General features: G+C 35.1%; 1 protein-coding gene across 8 annotated transcripts in view; it reads left to right on the plus strand.

Annotated features, from left to right (window-relative positions):
* The first annotated feature begins 4,150 nt into the window (after positions 1 to 4,150).
* The window catches only part of WDR17 (WD repeat domain 17), a 119,556-nt gene continuing 98,739 nt past the window's right edge, over positions 4,151 to 24,967 (plus strand). For 3 of the 8 annotated variants that reach the window (XM_005556334.4, XM_005556337.4, XM_015451043.3), the window contains exon 1: positions 4,151 to 4,392. The gene's annotated coding sequence lies outside the window, so the exon portion shown is untranslated. Of the gene's footprint in view, positions 4,393 to 19,514; positions 19,786 to 24,967 lie in introns of those variants that run through there. The other 5 variants (XM_074040781.1, XM_065545697.2, XM_065545698.2 and 2 more) reach the window with 5 other exon arrangements.

A 24,967-nucleotide genomic window follows, 5' to 3' on the forward strand; every position in this document is an offset into this window, starting at 1 on the left:
TCTATAAAATCCCCAGCAAGCTTTTGTCTCCTTGAAGTCAGCTCCTCTTTTGCTGGTCTGCTCATTGCACCCTTGTGAAGTATTTTCATACCTTCTCCAATAAATCTGCCTTTTTATCTACAACTGTCTTGGTAATTTCTTCTTATCCTGATGCCACTGGCCTAGATAGTCATTGATCACCCATGACAGTAAACACATCGACTTCAAGCTACCAATTTCAAGCTATCGATGTGACATCACTGAATAAGTTAGGAAGAAATGTACATTATTATACAGTATTTGTACCATACAGTTCCAATAAACATAAATAACCTCTAAAGCATGGATAAAACACTAGTCAATAATTAACAAGTGATATGTTTTGAGTATTTATTACCTTGATTTTAATTTAATTAGTTTAATTATACATTTATATAATTTAATTTTAAGAATAGATGTGTTTAATAACGAATGGCAAAATTCCTAAAAAATGTTAACAGTTTTCTCTCAAACCAGTGCAATCTAACTTCAGCAGATGACTGAATGAAAACACCATGCTCTTTCTTACTATACATAAAATCAACTGAACTAAAGAAAAAGGTAAGTGAAAGAGAAAATCAAAAGGATCCATTAGTATGAAACTCAGTTTGTAAAAATGGTTATATTGTCAAAGGCAAGGCATTTCTAGTTGCACAAAGAGAAACAGTGTCACAGAAACTAACAGAGTAGGGATTTGTTACTCAGAGTCAGTGGATTCTATGGGAATTTCAAAGATGATCCCTCTCAATTAATATGCAAAATTTATGTAAAGATATAAAAAGATTTTCCTGGGAATAAATTAACATTCAGGGAGGTTGGGGAATTTTGCTTTTGAAAATTTGAATATTAAAGCTGTTATCTCTCAGTCAAAAATTTAATAAGCACATTTGTGGCTTAAATATAATGATTGTAAAGCTAAAACCGTAAATCTTTCGGATCCCAAATCTGAATCAAGTAAGAGTAGATGAGAATTAGCCTAAGCTGAAAAATGGAACCTAAATGTCTCATATGAGGCTGGGCAGGAGCCAGGATCATCACTTTGAAACTATTTGAAGAAAAAATTCATAAATTGAAATACGGTACTGAGAGTCATACAGAACCCAGCACAAAGGGACAAAGAGATTCAAACTAGGAAAAGACAAGTGATAAATACATTACGGGTAGAATTAACAACTCTCATATAGGTTCGATGAAAATTTTAGAAGTGAAAAATAGAATAAATATTTAAATATCAATTTTAAGTGTTTTTACATACAGTAATTTTTTTAAGTATTTAGTTCACTATTTACTGCACATTAGTTTAAGTTTTTTTTCTGTTATACTTGTTTCTGCTCGCTTACCATTTTTACATTAAAAATAGTGTGAGATGGCTTTTCAGTCAGGTGACTCTCAAGTCTTTTTGGCTAAATTTTTCTAAACTTTTAGTATAAGAAGTTTTTTTCTTGTTGATTTATCACCCAGAATATATATTAAAAGGGCATTTGCCACATTAAATTGCATTGAACACCCTTTTCAAAGCCAGTGCACTCATAGAACATGTCTATGCTTGAAGATGAATTTGACTGGAGTCATTTGGCTTCCCTAATAGCTCTGCTTTTAAATGTAATCATGAAGAACTCCAGGTACTCAGTGTTAACAACTAATGATTGCCCTGAAAATGTCAGTCAGCCTAAGTGACTGACAATTTTTTCTTCGTGAGGTGAGTGTATGACATTAAATACTTGTTGAATAAAAGAATAAAAAATCAAAGTAAAGAGATCTTTGTTTTATAAATTAGGTATATTGCTCCTCTAGATCTAATCTAACTATAGTTGTGATTATTTAAATCTACTGTTCAAAAGCAATTAACTAAATTATGGTAAAGGAATACGAGTACTGAACTGGGAGACTGGGATAATTCTATCAAAATCTGCTGGAGATTTAAATATCTTCATCTTTAAATTATGAGTGCACAACCATGTAATTTCAGTTTTCTCATTCAATTTTATGTTTCTTTCTTTCTTTTTTCTTTTTTTTTTTTTTTTGAGACGGAGTCTCACGCTTGTCCAGTGGTGCAATCTTGGCTCACTGTAAGCTCCACCTCCCGGGTTTACGCCATTCTCCTGCCTCAGCCTCCGGAGTAGCTGGGACTACAGGCGCCCGCCACCGCACCCGGCTAATTTTTGTATTTTTAGTAGGAACGGGGTTTCACCATGTTGGCCAGGCTGGTCTCAAACTCCTGCCCTCAGGTGATCCGCCCACCTCGGCCTTCAGAAGTGCTGGGATTACAGGCGTGAAACACCGCGCCTGGCCAGTTTTATGTTTCTTAACTGGAGAGCTGGAGCCATTATGAGCAAAATAAACAGAAAAGATTTTTTCCGTCCAACCGATGGACCAAGCTAGACATTGTATCTTCAACAACATTTTCTCTTCAGGTACACCATTGACTATTCAGCACTATTCCCAGCAAATATCAGTCACAAATGAAAACTATAGTCTGTTTTCACAGAAATGTTTCTTGTGATTTTTCCCTCTTTGCTATTCTTATTTTCACTGTCTTAACTCAGGTCATCAGCATCTTTTCACATGAACTACTGAATTTTTATCCTAACAGACCATGCTCTTCATCTCCCTGCACCCCAAGTATCTCCAATGTTTCCAAGGTGTCTTTCTTGATGAAAAAGCACTGATTTTATAAACTTCAACCTCTTCCTTTGATTTAGAGGTTAAAGCCTAACCCATATATAGAAGTCTGCATCTTTCCCAATCTAGTTTTCTTATTTTTCTAGTATAGTCTTTTGCCAATTTCCATCTTCCTTCATATCTTTGGATTCACATCCCCAACTCTGGAGAAGGCAAAAACATCAAATTTAGTTACATCAGTCGTTCGTTTTTTCCCACTTTCTGCTTTTGGCAATGCTGCTCCTGCTGCATAGTATACACTTTCCCCTTTTTTTATCAGGTGAAATTCTACCTATTTATAAGTTCCTGCTCAAATACTAATTGTATTGAAAAGTTTCCCTGAATACCTTGGAAGAAAAAGTTCTGCCTCCCTCATCTGAAGTCATCTCATAGCACTTTTATGTAACCCTATTTCAGTACTTAACACATTGAGTTATATTTAGCTGTTGCCCTTATACTTTCTCTGGTAGATTATGTGCTAATTTCTTTCTTTCTTTATCCATCTATCCATCAAGCATTTACTGAAGACCTGCTATTCATCAGACACTTTGTCAGAATATAGGGGATGGAGTTGTAAGAACTGAGTTTAGCTTTAACAAGTTTATTTTTTATATGGAAATCCAACATTTAAGTAAATTTTAATTTACAATATAGGATATTGAGTGCTGTGGTAGGTAGTCGTCTCTGCAGAGAATACTTTGGAAAAAAGAACTTTAAAATTTACTGCATAGGAGGGTAGGAATTAGGTCCAAGGACTTTCTCTGGTTGAGGTCGACCATTCGTTTATTAACTATTTAGAGTGGAGTATAATTAATTCTCAATAGATGTCATTAAATACACTTTATTTCGAGTATATGGAGGCTTATTCTCTCTCGTGTGTTGGATAAAGGCCACAGGTAGTGAAGATATTTCGGAGATGTGAAGAATCCAGTAGGAATGACAACACCCAGCATTTCCATTCAACCAGATCCCACGGGGAAAATGTCAGTTTTGTGAAGGCAGATATATTAACCACGTGCAACTCCATTAATATAAATAATCTTATCCACTGAGCTCTCCCACAGACCTTCTTGGGCCCAATCAGACAGTAATGAAGTGCAGGCGAGACAGCATTCTGTACTCACATTCCAGGCAATAGTTCAAGCCCCTCCTCTAGGTCCTCCAAGGAGGAGACAGGATGACTGACTTATTGTATATTTGACTCATTTTCCTAGAAAGTGCAGACTCGCTATAAAACGTGTTAGGTGGTGAGAACGCCGGTGGTTCACTGTTTTCCTGCACTTTCAGCCTCAATGCAAACCCTCTGCCCAAAGACTCGCTCCAGCACGGAGGAGCTGCGTCTTCAGCACACTTTCCCTGTTGCCAGGTAACCAACTTCCCTCAGCCTAGTCTCCAGGGGTCACGAGCCGCTTCCGCCTCCCCCGCCAGGGTGCTCCAATCAGCGACCAGTGTGGCTGTCACGTGGGCATCCGGGGCCGACCCTGGAGAGCCCGGCTCGCGGCGCCTTACATCGTGGCTCCGTTCTGGGGCTTGCGGAGCCCGCTTCCCCGCCCCGCGGAGCCCGCGGGCCCGGCCGCCCCGCCCCCGGGAGCCCGGGCGGAGCAGGCCGGGAGGGCGGGGCGGGTCCGCGCGTTGGCGGTGCTAGCCCCGCAGCTGCGCCGGCCGGCTTCAGCACCTTTCTCTGTCCGCCGCTACAGCCGCCTCCTCCTCCAGGTAAGAAGCCGGTGGGGCCGCAGAGATACGGCAAGCTCAGGCTTGAAGAGGGTGATGCTTGAACTGTCGCGGCGTCATGCGAGACGGGCTCTGACCACCCTGTGGTCGCGGACCAGGGTGATGTACGTCCTGCAGGACTTTGCACACCATGGTGCCTAATGAGATAATCCCCTTGATTTTAGAGCCACACACCTGATTCTTACAAGGCACAGCAAACAGCGAATATTTATGTATCTAAACTACCATTGCAGTGTAAACTATGGACATTTCGAGGGACATTGTTTTATTTTTATGGCCATTAAGTATATGTCTAGAGCATAGATTGCTGTTCTCATCCCTCCGCCGGCCAGACACTTCTGTATAGATCATTTACGGTAACCCTTTGAAGATGGTCTTATTAGTAGGGTTGTACTAAGAAAGGTTTGAGTAAAAAGGAAATGTATTCCAGAAAAAACAAAACAAACAAAAAAAAAAAAAACGATATTGGATGTAAGACATGTATACTATGTATTAAGTAGATCGTAAAATAGAATCTTTGCTGTCCTCCCCTCTCCAAAACCAGACTTGTTTTGCTTGCAAAGATTGAAAGGAACAAACAATTTAAGGAGACTTTTTAACTATATTAATTAAAAGCAATTGATTTGAATGAAAAGTAATGAAAAGTCCAACCATGTATCAAAAATAAGTTATTTTGCATGTTAATATATACATATACGTACTATATATATTTAACAAGGGTTTGAAGAAAGATATTGCATTTCTGAATCTTTCATAAATATCCTTTAGAGAAAACTATCCAAAAACACAAGTTCATTATAAAAGGATACGAAATGGCCAAAGTCCAACAATGTGAGGTTATAGTTGCCATTCTTAGCACTGTAGTAACATTTCTGCGTTGTAAAAATTAGAAAATAAATGACAATGAATTTATGAGAATTAATAAATTTGAAGTCCACAGGAGTTTAAGCATTAATTTATTTGTAGATTTATGCCTTATCATTACCCTGCTTGCCAGGAGCTGATGCTGGGCGGGTGGTGATTACAAACTCTTTGGAGAAAGCACTCTTACATCCTTTTGAGATTCTGCCTCACTGGCCTAAGTGTGCAAGAAAATGGCTATAGTTATATCTAACTGTTTTGAAGGCAGACATCTGAGATAGGTGGTCTGAGAACCTTTCCCCTCCTATGATCTAAAATTAAGTGTAGTTATTAAGTGCTTTTGAAAAGTTGTCAATTCATTAATATTTTGGGATACATCCTTTACTGGATTGTTTGGAGATTAATGTTACAAATGGTGGCTTTAGAGTTCCTGGGAAGTTTTAAAGCAATGACCTATTTCAAAGGGCATATATGGAAAGTAAAGCTCTTGAGTTCCACAAACTTTATGTAAAAATAACTGATTGAATGTTATTGTTTACATTACTCTGACTTTCTCTTGTGTTATTAATAGAACTGCTTAAAGAACTGTGGACATCTGAAGATGTTAAATATGCTTACTTGAAAGTTTTACCATTCTTTATTCTTCTTATTTCTAATGATAAATAGTGGTGTTCTAAATATTTTTAAGTTACTCATTAGTCACATAATAATCCCATAGATTAGAAAGCCATACATTAATTTAGGCCAGAAAAACAGTGCTCCCAGTATAGGGAAGACTAGGGCTAGAGCGCTTTTGTTGTTGCTGTTTTCTGTAGACTCTATCTTGTATCCTTTAGTCTGGGAAAGGAGGGGCAGGGCCAGTGGCAGGTTTTTAACTGGGAGAAGTTTAAGAACAGGTTTCTGTTTGTTTGTTTTATTGTTTTACCCTGATGGATACTAGAAGTCCAACATGAATGATTAGTTTGTCACTATTAATGAAATGTGTAAATTCTCCAGAGTACCTAATTTTGTTACCTAAATACTTTAATGAAAACTAAAATGTAATTCTAACAGTGTTGAAGCATTCACATTTTCGTCCTGTATTCCAGAATTTCTTTGAAATCTAACGTATGCAAGAAAGGTAACCCTTGATCAGATTACTGAATTGTAATACTGAATACTTAGAGTTTACCCAGCCATTCATGATAATTACGTATATGCAAGCATCATTGCTTCTTTTGATAACTGCTGAATTATCTCATTTTACATTTTGTATATCTGTTCCATTGAACAGATGGAAATATTAAAGTGAAGTCATGTATCTTCCAGTGTGTCTTCAGGAACAGAGATTTCATCAAAATTATATTAATTTATAGAAATCATATGAGGATAGGCCGGGCGTGGTGGCTCATACCTGTAATCCTGGCACTTTGGGAGGCTGAGGCAGGTGGATCACCTGAGGTCAGGATTTTGAGACCAGCCTGACCAACATGGTGAAACCCCATCTTTGTTAAAAATACAAAAATTAGCTGGGCGTGGTGACGCATGTCTGTAATCCCAGCTACTTGGGAGGCTGAGGCATGAGAATCTCTTGAACCCAGGAGGCGGAGGTTGTAGTGAGCCGAGACTGTGCCCCTGCACGCCAGCCTGGGTGACAGAGCAAGACTCCGTCCAAAAAAAAAAAAAAAAAAGAGATGATACTGGAAGGAATTTCTTATTAATTCATGCTCCTTTTCTTTTGTATCAGAAACATATGAAACTCAAGATTTGATTGGTACTTTTCAATATCCAAGACTGTGCTTTATCCTGTTAAAAAAAATATCGTGATTATTTTTTCATTGTTGATAAGACTATTCCTTGAGATTTGTGAGCAAGAAATTAGATATGGATACCTGAAGAGAATTTTAGAAATTATCCCAAAGAATCTGTTCTATAAGGAAACAAAACGTAGAGAAAAGCATTTTTCTTATTTGAGTTTACTTACAATGTTCACTAAGGACTTGCAACTTTGGTAATAAAAATTGGTAGAAACACTATAAAATGATCCGCTTTGTATAGTAGAAGAAAAATTCCCATTATGATTAATTAGAAAGATTTGAAAAGTTCCCACTTAAAGCATGGGCTGTCACTTTAGAAGACACAGTTCAGGTTATTTTCATCTGATTTCAGTGACTAGACAGGTATCACTTCAGTGACTAGTCAAACATTTCAAATAGGCTAGATTTTGTAAGAAAAAAAAGAACTTGATGTTGGAGCCACAGCTGGCACATGCCTTCCAGATGTCACATTATCAGCTACTTGAGTAAAATAATTTTTATATATAATGATAGAAGTCTTACTTTTTATTGAGCTAAATGTACTTACAATGTGTAGTTCAGTAAACTTCTTATAAAATTCTATAATTCTACATTCTAATTTTAAAAATGCACCATAGAAATAGACAGTAATATAAATCTATAATTAAGATAATACAGGAGGTAATTTAACAATGTTATTTGCTATGATAAGGATGATTGATAATTGTCATGTTCAGATAAATTCTAGCAAAAGTGTAAGAAATAAATTTCCATATGTCAGTGAAGATATAACAGTCAATACTTGTTTTGTACATTCAGATGTTCTGAGATGGAGAACTCAAGGTAGAGGTCCTTAAACAATTTTTCTTGTGCTTAGGTTTATTGTTTTCTTCTTCAAGATTCTTCATATGTATTTTTTTTAGCTGTAAGCATGTGCCAGTATCCCAGGCAGACTCATTCACAGCGATGTATAGTAAGTTCAATTTCATATCACGCACACAAAAAAACTTACTTTCAAATTGGAAAGTAGAAAATAATTTTTATTACACGAAGCACTCATGTTTAATGTGCTATTAAAAAAAAAACTCTTCATTATCCAATACAAACAGCTCCACATGAAGTCTCAAAAAATGAATAGTTGGTTAATAAGAAATAGCTAACATTTAATTACGTTTGATTCTTTAAGATAAAATATTATGGGTGGCTTTTAATGAAACGAGTTATGGACCATTTTATTTTTAAGGCAAACAGGTTTGAAAGGATCATTTCGGAATTTATGATAGAAGGATCCTTAAGACCAGTTACTCTAACACCGTTATTTTCTTAATGAGGACACTGAACACGTAAAAATTATGTTTGCAAAATTTTTAAGGGAAAAACTGGCTTAGAACCTCGGACTGTGACACTCATCTTTGTGCTCCCTCTCTAAAGAGCTACAGAATGGATCACCAACATGGTTTTCTCATGTATTATATTTCTTCAAGTGACTAAGTCAGAAGTTTAAATAATTAAAGTCTAAATCATTTTTGCATGGTTAAAATAATTGTTGTAGTTAACAAACAATATGCACGTGTTTTGGTCTCATCATATAGAAAGTTTACTTAAAATACTAGTTAAAAATTATTTTTCCAATACTTATATAATGTATTGGTTTGCTCATTAAAATAAGATTTGCTGCAAAGTCGTTTGTGACTTGAGATCTGGTTACCTTAGAAATGTCTTATCCCAATGCACTCCGTGGTACATAAGTAGCCATCACGCCTAAAATTAAATGTTAAGAATATTAGAAATAAGATGCTTTTGGAAGTTATATCTGAAGCCAAGATTATGGTTACCCTTAGGTACAACTGTAAGGTTGAATACGTTTGTTTTCTAGGCTTTCTCCCACTTTGGTACTAGATGCTACTTATAGCACTGTTACTCAAAGTGTACCTTGGACTAGCAGCATAAGCATCTCTTGGGACCTTGTTAGATATACATATCTTTAGGCCAGGTCCCTACCAGATCAGAATTTCTCAGGGAGGGGCTCAGGAATCTGTGTTTTAACAAGCCCCAAGTGATTCTTATGCAATGTGGAGTTTGAGAAGTACTGCTACAGAGTACTTTATGCCGTGCAGGTGAATGGTACATGAACATTACTGGCTCAACAGGCGATCAAGTCTCTTGGCAACTTGGTTGCCTCTTGAGATAGTAATGTTCATGTACTATTCTACTTCTGAAGCTTTACTTGGAAGTACCATAAACTACTAAGTAAATGAATTTATTCCTGAAAATATAATAGTGGATATGTTTCACTAAAATTTACATATCAATAGTGGCTTTTTGGGCATAATATCTCACCTTCAAAATTAATTCATTAGCTCATGTTTAAGGGAAATTTTATGTTGGCTAAGAGCATAGTATTTGACTTAGGCAGACTAATATGTAGATTACCAACCTATCAGATCTGTGCCTGCGCCCTGCCTTGGGTGATATAGCCCTTTACTTAGCGAATTAAAATCAGACTTATTTCAGGTCTCTGTCAATATATTATGCATATACTGAAGATGGTTTTAGTTTAGTTACTTTATGTAGACCCTTTTTTCCCATTTTTTTCACTTCTTTTTTCTTTTCTTTTTTCTTCTGAGACAGGGTCTCCTGCTGGAGTGCAGTGGTGCGATCATGGCTCACTGCAGCCTCGAACTCCCAGGCTCAATCAATCCCCCCATATCAGCCTTCTGAGTAGTTGGGACTACAGGCACGTGCCACCACTCCTGGCTAATTTTTTTTTTTTTTTTTTAATTTTTGTAGAGAAGATATCTCACTATGTTGCCCAGGCTGGTCTGGAACTCCTGGGCTCAAACGATCCACCCAACTTGGTCTGCATGAGGTTCTGTGCCTGGCCCTGTTTTTGTTTGTTTGTTTGTTTGTTTTGATATTCAAACTTCTAAGTGTCCATTTGATTTTCTTTCCTGGTTTTCCCAAATTGACTTGCCAAAATAATTTTTAACACCTTTTCCCAGAACATGAATATGCCAGTATTAAGTGACTTTCTGCCATATGGGGAATCCTAAGTTTGATAGACAGAGAAGCATGAAGGCTCATCCTGCTTCAAAAACTCAACATGCAAAACCCAACTCACAAACCAGGTTAATTAGAAGAGGAGCGAGGGTCCTGGGGATTACATAGCAATTTATGGCAGAGGTCCTCAAGTCTTTTTTTTTTTTTTAATGAGCAGTGATTCTATTTATAAAAATAGGAGTATACTTTCTTGCCACGCCCTATTGAAGAAATAATCTTGTATCTTTTCTATGACAAATATTTACTTATTTCCTTTCATAGTGTTCTCTGAATGGAATATTTACTTCAAAAATTCCGAGTTTATCCTTGAAAATATGTGATTTCTCCCTTTTCTTTTCTCTCTCTCTTTTTCTTTTTTTTTTTTTGGAGACAGAGTCTCACTCTGTCACCCAGACTAGAGTGCAATGGCACGATCTAGGCTCATTGCTACCTCCGCCTCCCGGATTCAAGCAATTCTCCAGCCTCAGCCTCCCAAGTACCTGTGATTACAGGCGCACGCCATTATGCCTGGATACTTTTTGTATTTTTAGTGGAGACGGAGTTTCACCATGTTGGTCAGAGTGGTCTCGAACTTCTGACCTCGGCCCGCCTTGGCCTCCCAAAGTGCTGGGATTACAGGCATGAGCCACCACGCCCGGCCTCTCCCTTTTCTATTATTCTTTGGATAACTCTCTCAGAATGGTCACATTGAAAGTATATGAATGAGCCTGTTGAAGTAGAGGTGGATTACTTCTTTGATCAAATCAAAAATTATTTCCATGTTGCAGCACAAAAGCTTCTGTAATCCTCTAAGCATCTGGGTAAGTCTAGTTCCAGGATTCAAATCCATGTAATTTTCATTTTCATGGCTAAAATGGAGGAAAGTATAAAAATAAGTATATGGAAATAGATAATAAAGGTAATTCCATTCATCTTTCCATATCTTTGGATCAGTGTCTTGCTCTCTTGATGTTCAGTGTTTGGTCTTACATATAACTCCTGTGTTTTGTTGACCAAGATGGAATTCATACTGGTGTAGTGGTCATTTTGTGAGCCCAAACTAGAACTGCCATAATGACCTTATTCTTCTCTACTTGCTACCTAATCCAGGATTTTAATGTAGGCTAATACTGTACTTGTGACCTATTTTGTCTTCTAAGCTTTTAAGAACATCATGATTTGACATATATTGGGAATGCTTAGATAACACTGCCTGCCAAGCATGTAAAAGGTTAACTCAGAAATGCTCAGGCAAACTCAAGCATGTAAAAGGTAAACTAGACATTTAAGAGATTAATTTCAGTCAGTAGAAGATACCAGAGGCAGTTTTTCTGCCAACTCATCTTTATAGTCATTGAACTAGGCCAGTAGTTCTTAAGCCTTACTGTGTACTTAAATTGTCTAAGAGTGATATTGAAAAGCTCCACTCCAAGGTTCTCATTTATAAGAGTTGGGATGTGATTCACAATTCTGCATTTTTAGCAAGTGTCTGAGTCAATTCTGATGCGAAATACTTGAGAACCACACTTTGAGATACACTGATTAAGAGACTTTTGAAATCCTATTTATCCTTAATAATGTATGATGCTATATATCACAATGATAATAATGCTCATTTAGAATTATGGATTCAGACAAGAAGAGTTCAAGTTAGTGGGCCAATGGATGATTTTTTAAAAATTCCTTTCAGTTTACTGCATTTTCCAGATGTTTTCCAAAGAGTGAGCACCTATGGATTATATGAGAAGACATATTTTTTGCATAGCTCTGAGCATATAGTATATTTACATTTTAAACACTGATATTTCAACAACATGTTTTTAGGGTTTTATTTTTTAGTAATAAAGGCAATACATTTCCATTACAGAAAAATTACACAATTCAGAAGTGTATAAAAGTGAGTTTAACAAAACTACCTTGAATCTCTGCATCCTGGTATAACTCTGACCTTTGAATAGACATTTTTAGGTACTTTTATTGATTTTTTTTACGATTTCTCAGAAATTCCCAGAAACACATCTCAGAGTCTTTATTTTTGTGCTCCCTCTTTTTAGCAAGCTTTTTTTCACCGGATGTCTTTATATTTTGCTTTCCTTGAAATGTCTGCTCGGTATCACCTTTGAGGTCTTCCTATGCTCTCTTTTAAAACAATTACAATGTGAGCTCTGTCTCCAGAACTCCTTTTCCCTTTTCGCTCCAGTATTTTTATTTTCCTCTATTCCACAAATTATCTTGAGAGATGTGTGTGTGTATATATATGTGTGTGTGTGTGTATATGTGTGTGTATATATAACTCAAGATAATTGTGATATATATTACACATATACATATATATTTTTATATATATGTATAATTATTCATTTTGCTGATTTCCTTTTTTTTTTTTTAACGACAGAGTGTCACTTTGTCATCCAGGCTAGAGTGCAGTGGCATGATCATAGCTCACTGCAGCCTCGATTTCCTGGGCTCACGTGGTCCTCACACCTCAGCCTCCTGAGTAGCTGGGACTAGAGGTACACGCACCACACCTGGCTAATTTTTGTGTTTTTGTAGATATAGGTTCTTGCTGTGTTGCCCAGGCTGGGCTTGAACTCCTGGCCTCAAGTGATTCTCCGACCTTATCCTCCCCAAGCCTGGGATTAAATACACGAGCCCTCGTGCTAATTTTGTGATTCCCTGCTACAAGAATAAAAGCTCTGAGCATGCAGGATTTTTTTTAATTTTTTTTTTTTCAGTTCTTGCCTAGCACATAGTTATTGCTCAATAAATATTTATTGAGTGAATGAGTAAATTGTGCAGTGATTACTGAAAGTTTAAAAAGTCAATGAAATAATAAACTTCCCCGAATTTTACCATCTCAAAATAGCCAAATATTTACCTTGAACTGTATATTCTTTTAGCTTTTAATGTATATGTGTATATATGTATATATTAATTTTTAAATGCAGAAATGTAACTCTGACATGCCTTTTAAATTAACTGTGTAGACTTTATGAAATGATTGATTTATAACTACTCTTTTCATATTAAGATGTTTTATGTATATGTTAATATTTTCCCAGTTTTTTCTTTCAATTTTATGATATATTTTAACAAAAATAGTAAAATTCAAGATTTCATTTCATAATTTTTGTAATTTTGTGTTTTTTTAATTATAAGATGACTGTGTCAATTTCTAACATTGTGAGTCGATTTTTCCCTAAATATCAGGAAACAAATTGTGTCTATTGATTACCTTTGTTAAATGAGAAATTTACCATATCTTTGTTTTCTTCTATTCTTCTCCTCAGCTCTAGTACCTAGGAAAACAATATATGATTTTAAAGTTTTGATAATGAACATTTTAGGTTATCTGTCTTCTCTTTCAGTCATTACTTTGTTATTTGCATTTTCATAGCCATATTCCAGTTTCTTTGCTTAATACATTTTAAAAATTACATTGACTTTCATATTTGAGCTGTTTGTTTTGATTCATTTTTAAAAAGACTGTAATTTTTTTCAAGTACTTTTTAAAGAAGAATACATGTGTAAATTGCCCTCTAAATCTTCCCAGTATGAGAATGTCTTTCTGTTTGTTTTCCCTTCACATATGGATGATACTTTGGCGACTTATAGAAGAGTGAGATCAGCATTTTGAGAGGCTGAGACAGGAGGGTCACTTGAGGATAGTTCAAGATCAGCTTGGGCAACATAGCGACACCCTATGTCTACAAAAAAAGAAAAAGAAAAAGAAATTAGCCAGAAGTGTTAGTGTGTGCTGTAGTCTCATTTCGGGAGGCTGAAGCAAGAAGGTCACTTGAGCTCAGGAGTTTGAGAGGGTGTGCTATGATCGGGACACTGCACCCCAGCCTGAGTGATGCAGCAGGACCCGGTCTCAAAAAAGAGAGAAAAAAAAAAGCCAGAACACAATAGTTCTTCAGTTTAATAAAGTAATTATATCACTGAATTGGGAATTTTGTGCAATGGTGAAAAATGATGCCAATCTGTTTTTTTTCCACTTGTATGTACTATTTTTACAAAATTCTTATTTGCTCATTAGAGTGTAAAGAAATAAATTAGCCTTGAATTTGCCTTAATATACCTAGGTATGGATAGTTAACTGTATGCATACATACATACATATATATATTTAAGCAAAGTATGTGTACCTATATATTTAAGCAAAATATGTATATTGCTTAAAACAAAAGCACTTTTGATCTGCCTAATTAGAGTCTTTTTTTAAACCCAGTAAATGAGTTGTCTTTGTTGTTGCTGTTTTTTTTTTTTTTTTGGCTACATCTCAAATTGTTGTTTTTGTTTCTGTAGTTTTTTTTACTTGTGCTTTAGCTTTTTCTAAAAATATTTTTAATATTTTAGTTTGAAGTTTCCTTCTTTGTGTACTGTGTCTTTCAATTTCTCTCTAAATTTAAAAAAAAATGTCTATTTTCCAGTGTTTTGGAAGAGTTTTTTCACTTTGTTCTCTGAATCATTGATTTTTTTTTTTGCAATTTCAGTTCGGCTCTTTATTGTTCTTTAATGTAGATTTTTATTCTGCTATTGTCTTTTTTATTTTCATAATCATTATTTTAGCCATCTCATCCTGCAGACTCTTTATCTTAGCTGATAGTATGCTCATTCCTACTCCTGAATGAGAGATGGCCCATATAGGCTGTTGATGACCAAAGTACAGAATGTGTAGGTTTCTGCAGGCCCCAAACATTTTCTTCTCAGATACTGGATCAGTTATATCACTATGTGATCAATGTCAGATCTCCTTCTTATATCAACATTGATAGAAATCTTATGTCAATATCCTAATCTAATAGGCATTGTCTAGCAGACTCTCTATTATCTAGTAGATTCTTTTTTCCTGAGATGGAATTTTCTCCTTTCTGCATTGACTCAATCAATGGGGAAATACATGAAAAAAAATAAAAGTACTTTTTGCTTCCACTTATAATATGTTGCTGAAGAGCTACACTTCCTTAGAGTGTAGTACTATTGTCTTACCTCACTTTTTCTCTCAATTTTTTTTTTTTTTTTTTAAACTAGGAGCCATGGTCACTGAGTAAATATAAGGGCGGGGATCATGGACTGAGTGAAGGAGGACAGAAAAGGTACATGATGGAAATGAGAAAGACAGTCCTACAGCTCCGAGGCCATGCATGGTTTAATAGCTCTGTTACTTTCTGGTTGATACTGATCTTGTTTTTCTAAATTGGGGGCATTTGATGAGGCAATGACAATGTACATTTATACGTATGTCCTGGGAGAAAGGCTTCTACAATTTCTAGCAGCATTGCGGATGGTCCACCTATGACACTATAGTTCCTTTCACGTGGTACCTATGACACCAATTATAGTACCTTAGTGTTTAGAGGAAATTCCTCCGAGATTAAAATGTCGTTGATGCTGAGACCTTATTTTATGTGTGACTGTGAGTTTTTTGGTGTATTTTTCCTGTGGTAAGTGCCAATTAGGGTTCTTCCAGCTGTAGGTAACAGAAAATATACTCACTTTACTAGCTCATGTAACTAAAAAAGAATCTAAGGATAGAGTTGGACGATTGTATGTATCATTCATAACTAGCTTCAGTGTTAAATTGATGTCATTGTGACTCAGCCCCTCTCTACTGTACTGGCTTTTTTCAAGCTCCAGGTAGTAGCCTCAAGCAATTCTACATACCTCCTCATGATAGTGAGATAACTTATATCCTCTCTGATTTCAGACTCTCTGTGGTTTAGTCCACAGAAGAGAAAGCTGCTTTTTCTAGTAGTGCCCATGAAAGTCCTAAATTTCAAGATTAAACACATTTGACCCAGGCAAACACTGATTGCTTGCAGTCACTAAATATTAGTTTGCATTTTCTAGAACTTTCTATAAATAGAATGATACATTGTATACTTTTTGTCTGTATTGTTCTCAGTATAATTATCTTGATATTTATGCATTTGTTGCATGTATCACTAGTTCATTCCTTCTTATTGGTGCAGAATATTCCATTATATGGATATAGTCCTTTTTTAAATTCCTTTGCCTACTAATGGTTAGTGGGTTGTTTTCAGTTTTTGGCTATTAGAAATAAATCTGTTTAAACATTTATTAAAAAAAATAAACACATTTGAGCTATTTTCCCATCACTGAACCATTAAAATGGCTAGGGAAATGATGAGTATAAACTGGAATCACCTGCTCTAGTTCAGGGACTGGAATTTTACCTAAACCTGGACTGAAGCAGAGGAGAGGGTCATCAAATACAAATGTAGTGATTGCACAAAGAAGGGAATGGAGGTGGTGGGGAGGCAAACAACAAATCTTCAGTATGGTGTTTAAGTGGAAAGTGGGAAGAGATTCTGTCAGGATCTGCTAGAAATGCTATTTTAACCTGGAACACTTGTATGCCTCTATAGCACAGATGACTCAGGCACATTGAACCTACAAACAAAATAGAACTTTGAATCTTGAAACTTGTGGGAACAAAATTCCTCAACTGGAATATAAAAGTATAATTTTCAATTAAAATTGTATTTTGCTGCTTATTTCTCCAATTCTCATATTTTGATCTTTGTCATGGGCTTTTTGTCATTTTTTAATTAATTAATTTTGTTCATTGAAACATAGTTATATGTACTTATGGAGCACATATTTATGAGATATGCAATATAGAGTAATCAAATCAGGATAGTATATCTGTCACCGCAAATATTTATCATGTCTTGTATTGGGAACATTCAAAGTCCTCTCTTCTGGCTATTTGAAAACATGTAATAAATTATCATTAACTATAGTCTTCTTATAGTGCTTAGAACACTAGAACGTATTCCTTCTATATAGCTGTAATTTTGTACATTTAATCCATCTTTTCTTATCTCCCCTATGCTGCTACTCTTCGTGGCTTCTCATAAGCAGCATTCTACTCTTTAGTTGTATGATACCAACTTTTTTACCTTCTGCATAAGAGTGAGAACATGCACTATTTACCTTTCTGTTCTTGGCTTATTTCACTTAACATGTCTTCCAGGCTCATCTATGTTGCCATGAATGGCAGCATTTTTTTTTATGGTTGAATAATATTTCATTGTGTGTATACACCACATTTTCTTTATCCATTCATCTGTTGATGGACTTTAAGTTTGATCCCATATTTTGGCAATAGTGCTGCTGTGCTGCAGTAAACATGTGAGTGGAGATATCTTTTTGATGTACTGATTTCCTTTTGTCATGGGCTGTTTAATAAGTAAGTAGGTAATGACATGTAAACTAATAAGAAATGTATTAGAATTGGAAAAATAAAACCCAGTTTTTTATTAGCAGTACTGCAAATAGTCTCTATTAATGCTTTTAAATATTTACACATAGTCTTTACTAAAATGTCAACATACACATACATACTCATACATTTCTCAAATGGAATGTCTCTATCACCAGAAGGAGATTCATATTAAATCAAATTAAGGAAACAGCAGTTATTCTTTATACCTAGTTGTCTTCATCCATTTTCTGTTGCTTACAAAAGAATACCTGAAACTGGGTAACTTGTAAAAATAAGTTTGTTTCTTACCATTATGGAGGCTAAGAAGTCCAAGATCAAGAGGCCACATCTGGTAAGAGCCTAAGAGCCTTCCTGCTGGTCGGGACTCTGAAGAGTCCAAAGGAAGTGCGGGAAATCACAAGGCGAGTGGGGTGAGTGTGCTAACATGCTTAACATGCTTGTTGAGGTCTCTTCATATTCTTATAAGCCACCACTTCCCCTCCCATGATAACCTACTAATCCATTGAGCCACTAATTCATTAATTCATGAATGGATTAATTCGTTCATGAGAGCAGAACCCTCATGATTTAATCACTTTATAAAGGCCCCACCTTTCAGTGCTGCCACATTGGGGATTAAGTTTCCAACACATGAAATTTAGGGGATGCAGTCAAACCATAGCAGCAGTCGTCAGTAGCTATTTACTGTAGTCAAATTGGTGGCCATTTACTGAATTAGAAAAAAATAACTAGGAGCATATTTTGTGGGGAACATCGTAAGTTTTTTTTTTTTTAATAACTTAAATGTGAGATTCTGTTTAAAATCCATGTGGGGATGTTAAACAGGAAATTATAAATATGAATTATACACAAGATAAAAACATGGGGGTAAATTTATATGGTATTTAAATTTCTAAAACTGGATGGGATCACCGAGAGAACAGTGTGGAGAAGAGATCCAACGACTGATCCCTAGGACGTTCTAAAGTTTGGAGTTCAGAAAGATGATGAGGAATCAAAACAAAAAGGTTAAAAAAAACGAATGGGGAGAAGGCACTGAAGTAGTAGGGGAACCAAAAGAAAGCACTTTTCTAAAAGGCAAGTGAAAGAGATGTTGCAGGAGGGTGGATTCAACTGTGGTCCAACGTGGCAACTACTGCTGCTAAAGTAGCAAGTAAAATGAGGACTCATCTTTGACTAGTGGGGGTTTTACTAATTTTGCTAATTAACAACCTGTTTCTCAATCCTCAAATGCAGGATGGATACTTCAGTCTTAACTTTACTTGGCCTGTCTGAAATATTTAACCTGCTTGAGAATGTTCTCCTTTGACATTCAGCATATTATTTTCTATATTATTTTTATTTATTGTACCTCTGCTCAGTTGTCTTTTCAGCCTCTTTTTTGTTTCCTGTACTTATCCCTCAGACATTGGTGTTGCTCAAAATTGTATATGAAATGCTTATCCAGACTTCTGTATTTTAATTTTAGGAATCTCCACCTACATGTCGCACTGACATTTTGCATTCAATATCTCTTTATAGAGCTTTACCCAGACCTGGTGCTCCTACTGAATTCTCTCTCTCAATGAATGGGCTAAGCTATTCAGTCAGGCAGAAGTCCACAAATCTTCCTTAAGTTCTCCCTCTCCCGTGCTTCCAGTTTATTAGTTCAACCCCTGTCCTTGTCATCTACTTGCATATGTTTTGCCACCATGTCCCCCAGAGGCCTTTTCAAAATAGTGTCAGGATGATACTAGTAAATCACAAAATGGGATTTTTGTGTGATTTAAAAATATCATTAGCATGTTGAAAATGTTTCAAAGACTCCCCAGCCCCTATAAAGTAAAATCCACAATTCTTACCATGATCTACATGACTTTCCATCCTTCTGTCTCTGCCTGTCTGTTCGTCCTCGTGTTCCACTACTTCTCTTTATGTGCCATTATACTTTAGGCAGAGAAAAATAATTTCTGTCTCAAAGTTCCAGTCCCAACTTTTTTTTTTATGCAGCCTTCTTGGCCACCTAGATCATAGGCACATTTTTCTTTATTCCTCCAAGTATGTGTTCATTCTGTATTATAGCAGCTATTGCATATTGTTTCATACATTTATTTGTGTCTATTAGAAATGAAGTCGAGTGCAAATAAACAGAAAATCAGCAACTAAAACAGACTTCCTTTTTTTCATATAACAAGAGGCCTGAAGATGGTACAACAATACCGTTAGAACGGCAGCATCTCTGCAGTTTTCTTGGCCTTTCCTTCGGGGACGCAAGACAGCTGCTGCAGCGACAGCATCACATCAGTGTTCCAGTCAGCAGGGCAGGAGAATAACATCATAGATTTCCACTTGTATCTCCTTAGCTGAAGCTGGATCAGATGCCCACACTTAGGCCTCTACTTGTCCAAGGATGATGAAATTACTATGACTGGCATAGACCAATCATCATTCTCCTTCTAGGAACAGGTAAACAGCCTTTCCTCCCTGAGATCAGTGTAATTCCACCTGTACCAAAAGAATGTGGGACTTTGTTGGCAGGGAAAGAGACAAGTGACAATGGTTGTTGGTAGATTAGACAACATATATGTCTGCTGTGTGTCTAGCTCTTCTGCTGTAAGTTTCTTGAAGCAGCTTTTTTTTCCTCCTTTGTTTACTTCTTGTTTTCTTTGTATCTTAAATAACTGGCTTTAGTTCCTGGCCATGATTTATACTATGTGCCAACATGAATGAAATGAAATGATGCAACAAATATATATGGATTAATTTTTTCACTAAATAATATGTGATATTAATGAGATAAAAACATAGGTAAATAATACATTTGGTAAGGCAAATGACACCAATTCTGCTTATAATATTACTATAGACAGTAGTGACTGCATTTTAATAACCATGTATGCTCGGGTGATGAAACATGGTAATCACATTTAAAGATGAGAAATTAAGAAAGCTGTAAGTACTTGACATTATTGACTAATTGAGAATTCCACTTTGTAAAATATGATTTGAAAATAGGTAACCTAAGAGTTGACCTGAGATTTGGCTGCATGACCGAGAAATGCAACATTATAGTGGCTTAAAAGTCCAAGTTTTCCAGGATTGAGACATCTAACAGTTCCCATTCTACTATTCTTTGGTATAACCCTTGTCCTTATGATCCAAGATATTTGCTAATGTGTCAGCCTTCCTTTCCAAGTTCCAAATGGAAGAAAAAGGGTGAACTGAAAAGGGTATGCCTTTTCTCTTAATGCAAACAATAAATCCTAATGCTTTTTATCTTTGAAAATTTGTGGAAATATAATGTTTAAGTAACATACTTTCCATTTTAAAAATTATTTTCTCCAATGTTAGATTCATCTACATTTTACAAAATGCTTTTCATGGGATATTTTGAATTTATTTACTGTAAGTCTTAGGAAATAGCACAGATGAAGATGAATTTGAGACAGGGAAATATAGACTTATTCAAAAATATAGGTACTTTTGAATAGCTTATTATACTTTTTCTGCTGCATCAAGCCACTTTCATAAAAGAGTAAAATGTTTTTCTGTGAATTTTAATAAAGACTGTATTTATATTTCTTAGAAATAAAATGTACTTAAGAAACTGCTCAATAGATTTTCTTAGAAAACCCAAATAGATTAAATAGCAATTAACTTAGAACTCTATTTTTTACTCTAAAAATTAATAATATTTTATTCATGAGGGACTGTGGCATATGTGGGACATTTTAGACTTGTTATATTACCCTCATGCAAGTGATTTTTTAATATTTAGACTAGAACAATTAGGGATTCTGGCTAGAAATTTTGGTTAAATTTTCAGGAGATGGAGGCTGAGTAATTCATTAAAAAGAATTCATTGACTATGATGATTATGATTCATACTACACAAACGTATCATCCAGAGGAAATTCTTCCCTTAGGTTGTTTTTATTTTTGTTTTTAAGCATAAATAGAACATTATCAGCACTCCCTACCACCACCAAGGATACCACTAGCAGAATAGATGAATATTGTCCATTTTTGTGCTTTGTATTTATGGAATACAGTATTATTTTTATATCTGGCTTCTTTCATTATTTGTGAATTTCATCCATAGGGTTGCATATAGTTGTTACTTATTCATTTATTCTCATTATTATAAACTTTTCCACAGAGTATGAATGTATTGTATTTGTCATTGTACTATTAAAGTATACTTGAGCAGTTTATACTTTATATATAGAAATGCTGTGAATATTCTAATACATGTCTTTTAACGAACATTACCCATTGCTGTTGGCTATACACTTAGGAGTGGAAATGCTGGTCATAGGGCATGTATTTGTTTGGCGTTAGAGGATTCGGCCAATGAGTTGTCCAAAGCAGTTGTTCCACACATTCCCCTGAGCAGTATATGAGTTTCAGTTACTCTGCATTGTCGCTAATCTGCTATTGTGCATTTTAGCCCTCTGTTGGGAGTGTAGCAGTACCTCTTTGCAGTTTTACTTTGTATTTCCCTTATGATAGTGATATTGAGCAACTTTTTATATGCTACTTAGTTATTTGGATGATTCAGGTTCTGAATTTATCTTCCCTTTTATACATTTTTCTATTGGTTTGCCAGTCTGTTTTGTTTTTGTTTTTGTTTTTCCTTGGTTGTAAGTATCCTGTGTTTATAGATGCTATAAATGTTTATAGGTCTATAAACATTTTCTCCCTTTTCACACTTTTAATGCTATCTTGATGAATGCAAATGTGTTAGTCTGTTTCATGTTGCTATAAAGGAATGCCCAAGGCTAAGTAATCTATAAAGAGAACAGATTTATTAAGCTTATGATTCTAATGTCTGGAAAAGTTCAAGATTGAGCATTTGGTTAAGGTCTCAGGCTGCCTCCACTCATGGTGGAAGGTGAAAGGGAGCTGGTGTGTGCAAAGAACACATAGCAAGAAAGGCAGCAAGGAGCTGGGAGTGCCAGTGTCTTTTTAACAACCAGCTTTCCTGGGAACTAGAGTAAGAACTCACCCTTTTCCTGAGAGAAGACATTAATCTATTCGTGAGAGAACTGCCCCTATGATACGAACACCTTTCCATTACATCCATCACACCTCCAACATTGTGATCAAATTTCAACATGAGGTTTGAGGGAGGACAAACATCCAAATTATACCAATAAGTTTGTAACCATATGTCAGTGTCCTATATGTCAGTGTTTTCCCTTGTGATTGGCAGTTTTTGTGTCCTATTTAATGAGTCTTTTCCTATCCCTAAGATAAGATGTTATCATTAGTTTTCTTTTAAAGCTTTAATATTTTACCTTATGTATTTACTTTTACAATCGCCCTCTCTTTTTAAAATTATGTTAGCTTAGTGTCAAGATTTTATATATATATGTGTGTGTGTGTATATATATGTATATATATGTATTCATGGAATACAGTATTATTTTTATATCTGGCTTCTTTAATTATTTGTGAGTTTCATCCATAGGGTTGCATGTAGTTGTTGCTTATTCATTTATTCTCATTATTATAAACTTTTCCACACAGTATGAGCATACTGTATTTATCTGGGTATATCCATATATACATACGTACATATATGTGTGTGTGTATATATATACATATATGTGTGTGTGTGTGTGTGTGTGTGTGTGTGTATATACACTCCACACACCCCCGTATTTCCATGAGGGTATTCAATTACGCAGAATCATTTACTGAAAGGTCTATTCTGTGCCCCACTGAATTATCACCTTCACCATGAATCACTTAATGGCATATGAAGAGATCTATCCTGGACTCATGCTGTTCAGTTTGTGTCAGTCTGTGTATCTTTGCATCACCACCACCCTGTCTTAATTAAGATAGCTTTATAATGGGTAGTATAAACATTAGGCTTGTTTGTATAAAACCTCAGTCTTTTTCAAGACTGTCTTAGCTATTCTTGGGCATTTACATTTTCATATGCATTTTAGAATTAACTTGGCATTTTTCATACAAAAAAATCTGCTAGGATTTTTTATTAAGACTGAATTAAATCTGAAGATTAATTTTGAGAGAATTTACATTTTCACGACATTTAATCTTCTAATTCATTAACTCGATGTATCTTTACTTTTTTGTTTAGGATTTTTATGTTTAATTTATGAGAGACATTGCTCTGTAGTTCCCTTCTTATACGTCTTTTTCAGGTTTGGGGAAGATATAAAGAAGTGAGAAGTGATTTCTTTTACTATATTCTCAAAGAGTTTGTGTAACATTTCTTTTTGAAATATTTTAAATAATTCTCCAGTGAAACGATCTGGGCCGGGAAGATTGTGTGTGGGAAAAGTTTTACATGTAGACTTATATTCATATTCAGGCTAAATATTAGATTTTCTCATTCTTCGATCAACTTTGGTAACTTGTATTTCTTTTTGAAGAATGTGTGCATTCATCCAAGTTATCCAATATGTTGGTGTGAAGGTGGATATAATATTCTTTTTTTTTATGTCAGTAAAGTTCTACAGTGTTTTTTTTTTTTTTTTTTTTTTATTCCTGAGAAGGATCTGATATGGATATTTGTATTTTTTCTGTATTTTTCTTGATCAATAAGGGAAGCAGTATTTGGTTTAGTTGATTACCTCTACTGTATGTTTGTGAACTATTTCATTGCTTTCACCTGTTTTTGGAATGATTTCCTTTTCTACATTTTTTTTGGGCTTGATTTGCTTTTCTTTTTCCAATTTTTAAAGATAGAAACTTAAATCTTTGAATTTTCTTCCTTCTCCTTTTCTATTAGAAAAAGGTAAAATATAATTGATGCTATAATCCTCCCCCACTTAAGCATTGATCTAGCTGCAACCCACAAATTTCTATGTTTAGACTTTGCTATTTAGTGCTAAGTATTTTCTAACTTCCATTTTTTATTTCTTTTCTGATTCCAAGATTTAGAAATGCATTCTTTAATTTCTAGGTAGTTGTGGATTTTGTAGTTTTATTTATTGATTTCAGACTTAATTCTATCCTGATTTAAAAATACACTCTGAATGATTTCAGTGTTTTAAAGTTTGGTTAAATTTTCTTTATGACTCTGTGCACGGTTTATTTTTATAAGCAGCCCACCCATGTTTATTTGAAAAGAATGTGAAGTTTATCTTTATTGGGTACAGTATCATATATATGTCAATTGAGTCCTTTTCTGTATGTTGTTCAGATCCTATGGGGTTTTATCTATTTATTCTATCAGCTATTGAGATTTATTACTTAAAATCTCCCATTATGATTATAGATTTACATAGTTTTCCTTTAATTGTGTCTTTCTTTTTTTGTCATTCTTGCTTTATTTAATTGAAAACTGTGTATGTCATTTGGATGCAACCAGTTTTAGGATTATTATATATTTCAGTCTCATTGACCCCTTTATCTTTAAGCAATGTTCTTCTCTTTTTTGGTAATATTTCTTGCCTTAAAATCTATTTTATATTTGATTTACGTAAGATCTTTCTTTTGGTTAATATTTGTATAGTTTATCATTTTCTGATCTTTGACTTTCAACCATTCTGTAATCTTTTATTAAAGTGTGTCCCATGTAATGAGTTGAATTTTTTAATGTAGATGCTCATTTTATTTTGATTTGTAATTTTATTTTCTCTTATTCAATATATAACTGTTATAGTTTTAT

The sequence above is a fragment of the Macaca fascicularis genome, chromosome 5 (genome assembly GCF_037993035.2).
Source record: "Macaca fascicularis isolate 582-1 chromosome 5, T2T-MFA8v1.1".
Taxonomy (NCBI): domain Eukaryota; kingdom Metazoa; phylum Chordata; class Mammalia; order Primates; family Cercopithecidae; genus Macaca; species Macaca fascicularis.